Consider the following 3361-nt stretch of genomic DNA (forward strand, 5'->3'; position numbering starts at 1 on the left):
TATTCTTTAAAAAAAAAATCCTCTCAAATAAAATGAAATGATGAAAATATTGAATCTAAGTATTCTTTACAAAAAATTTTCATATTATTTATATATATATATAAAATAATAATTTATATATGTAATTAAAAGGAGGAATGTCTAGCATAAAAATTAAATTTTTTATTCTAGGATTGCCTCATTTTACATTATTATTATTTTTATATATTTACAATATATAAAAGGAGAAAAGAAAAATAGAGATGAAAAGATGATATAATTTTTTTATTAAATTGTGAGAAGATAAAAAAAGAATATTAAAACAACCTCAACTCATATGGGATTACCCCCTGAATTTAAGCATATTAATGAGGGGAGGAAAAGAAACTAACAAGGATTTTCTTAGTAGCGGCGAGCGAAAAGAAAATAGTTCAGCACTAAGTCACTTTGTCTATATGTCAAATGTGAGATGCAGTGTATGGAATATCTTAATATCTAGTATGAGAAATTAACGATTTAAGTCCTTCTTAAATGAGGCCATTTACCCATAGAGGGTGCCAGGCCCGTATAACGTTAATGATTACTAGAAAGATATTTCCAAAGAGTCGTGTTGCTTGATAGTGCAGCACTAAGTGGGTGGTAAACTCCATCTAAAACTAAATATAACCATGAGACCGATAGTAAACAAGTACCGTGAGGGAAAGTTGAAAAGAACTCTGAATAGAGAGTTAAATAGTACGTGAAACTGCTTAGAGGTTAAGCCCGATGAACCTGAATATCCATTATGAAAAATTCATCATTAAATAATTAAAAAAATAATGTGCATTTTTTTCATATAAGGACATTGTAATCTATTAACATAATAAAGTATTTATCAAAAGATCATTGGTGATATTAAGTTTATTTAAATTAATTTGCTTTTTAAGCATATTAACATAAAATAAATACTAATGATTTGATAAAGTGTTGATAGATTTTATTATATATAATGCTAAAATTCATTTTTTGAATTTTACAAAAAATTTAATATCTATGATATTAATATTTATTTGTATGCATTTATATGATTAACAATGCGAAAGATTCAGGATACCTTCGGGACCCGTCTTGAAACACGGACCAAGGAGTCTAACATATGTGCAAGTCATTGAGTTATATTAAACTTAATGGCATAATTAACTTAACTTAAATATAATGGGATTAATTTTTAGTCTATTTTTTAATAAATAGTCAATTAATTCAATCCCGGGGCGTTCCATATAGTTATGTATAATGATAATTTATTATTATTTATACCTCTAACTGGAGCGTACCTTGAGCATATATGCTGTGACCCGAAAGATGGTGAACTATACTTGATCAGGTTGAAGTCAGGGGAAACCCTGATGGAAGACCGAAACAGTTCTGACGTGCAAATCGATTGTCAGAATTGAGTATAGGGGCGAAAGACCAATCGAACCATCTAGTAGCTGGTTCCCTCCGAAGTTTCCCTCAGGATAGCTGGTGCATTTAAAAATTATATAAAATAATCTTATCTGGTAAAGCGAATGATTAGAGGCCTTAGGGTCGAAACGATTTTAACCTATTCTCAAACTTTAAATGGGTAAGAACCTCACCTTTCTTGATATGAAGGTTGAGGTTATGATATAATGTGCCCAGTGGGCCACTTTTGGTAAGCAGAACTGGCGCTGTGGGATGAACCAAACGTAATGTTACGGTGCCTAAATTAACAACTCATGCAGATACCATGAAAGGCGTTGGTTGCTTAAAACAGCAGGACGGTGGACATGGAAGTCGTAATCCGCTAAGGAGTGTGTAACAACTCACCTGCCGAAGCAACTAGCCCTTAAAATGGATGGCGCTTAAGTTGTATACCTATACATTACCGCTAAAGTAGATGATTTATAAAACAATTTCGATTGATTTATAAATTTTGAAACTTTAGTGAGTAGGAGGGTACAATAGTGTGCTTAGAAGTGTTTGGCGTAAGCCTGCATGGAGCCGCTATTGGTACAGATCTTGGTGGTAGTAGCAAATAATCGAATGAGACCTTGGAGGACTGAAGTGGAGAAGGGTTTCGTGTGAACAGTGGTTGATCACGAGTTAGTCGGTCCTAAGTTCAAGGCGAAAGCCGAAAATTTTCAAGTTTTTAATAAAAAAAAAATATTAATAAAAATATATTTAAAAATAATTAAAATACTTGAATTATTTTGAACGAAAGGGAATACGGTTCCAATTCCGTAACCTGTTGAGTATCCGTTTGTTATTAAAAATGGGCCTTGTGCTCATCCTGGCAACAGGAACGACCATAAAGAAGCCGTCGAGAGATATCGGAAGAGTTTTCTTTTCTGTTTTATAGTCGTACTACCATGGAAGTCTTTCGAAGAGAGATATGGTAGATGGACTAGAAGAGCATGACATTTACTGTTGTGTCGATATTTTCTCCTCGGACCTTGAAAATTTATGGTGGGGTCACGCAAACTTCTCAACAGGCCGTACCAATATCCGCAGCTGGTCTCCAAGGTGAAGAGTCTCTAGTCGATAGAATAATGTAGGTAAGGGAAGTCGGCAAATTAGATCCGTAACTTCGGGATAAGGATTGGCTCTGAAGATTGAGATAGTCGGGCTTGATTGGGAAGCAATACCATGGTTTATGTACTCGTTCTGGGTAAATAGAGAATTACGATTCTTGTTCCCCGGATAGTAGTTACGTAGCCAATTGTGGAACTTTCTTGCTAAAATTTTTAAGGAATTATATCATTCGATATATATTCCTTTTAAATTATAACGATTATCAATTAACAATCAATTCAGAACTGGCACGGACTTGGGGAATCCGACTGTCTAATTAAAACAAAGCATTGTGATGGCCCTAACGGGTGTTGACACAATGTGATTTCTGCCCAGTGCTCTGAATGTCAAAGTGAAGAAATTCAAGTAAGCGCGGGTAAACGGCGGGAGTAACTATGACTCTCTTAAGGTAGCCAAATGCCTCGTCATCTAATTAGTGACGCGCATGAATGGATTAACGAGATTCCTACTGTCCCTATCTACTATCTAGCGAAACCACAGCCAAGGGAACGGGCTTGGAATAATTAGCGGGGAAAGAAGACCCTGTTGAGCTTGACTCTAGTCTGGCAGTGTAAGGAGACATAAGAGGTGTAGCATAAGTGGGAGATATTATAATTTCGGTTATTTTATCAACAATGAAATACCACTACTCTTATTGTTTCCTTACTTACTTGATTAAATGGAACGTGTATCATTGCTTAGCCATTATATGGATATATTTATATATCTTATGGTATTGGGTTTTGATGCAAGCTTCTTGATCAAAGTATCACGAGTTTGTTATATAATTGTAAACATATTTTAATAAAAT

At 34.3% G+C, this 3361-nt stretch overlaps 1 pseudogene; it reads left to right on the plus strand.

Moving 5' to 3' along the window:
- Window positions 1-302: 302 nt before the first annotated feature.
- On the plus strand, window positions 303-3361 carry LOC129252788 (large subunit ribosomal RNA; annotated as a pseudogene; the record flags this gene model as incomplete).

The sequence above is a fragment of the Anastrepha obliqua genome, unplaced genomic scaffold, assembly GCF_027943255.1.
Source record: "Anastrepha obliqua isolate idAnaObli1 unplaced genomic scaffold, idAnaObli1_1.0 ptg000376l, whole genome shotgun sequence".
Classification (NCBI taxonomy): Eukaryota; Metazoa; Arthropoda; class Insecta; order Diptera; family Tephritidae; genus Anastrepha; species Anastrepha obliqua.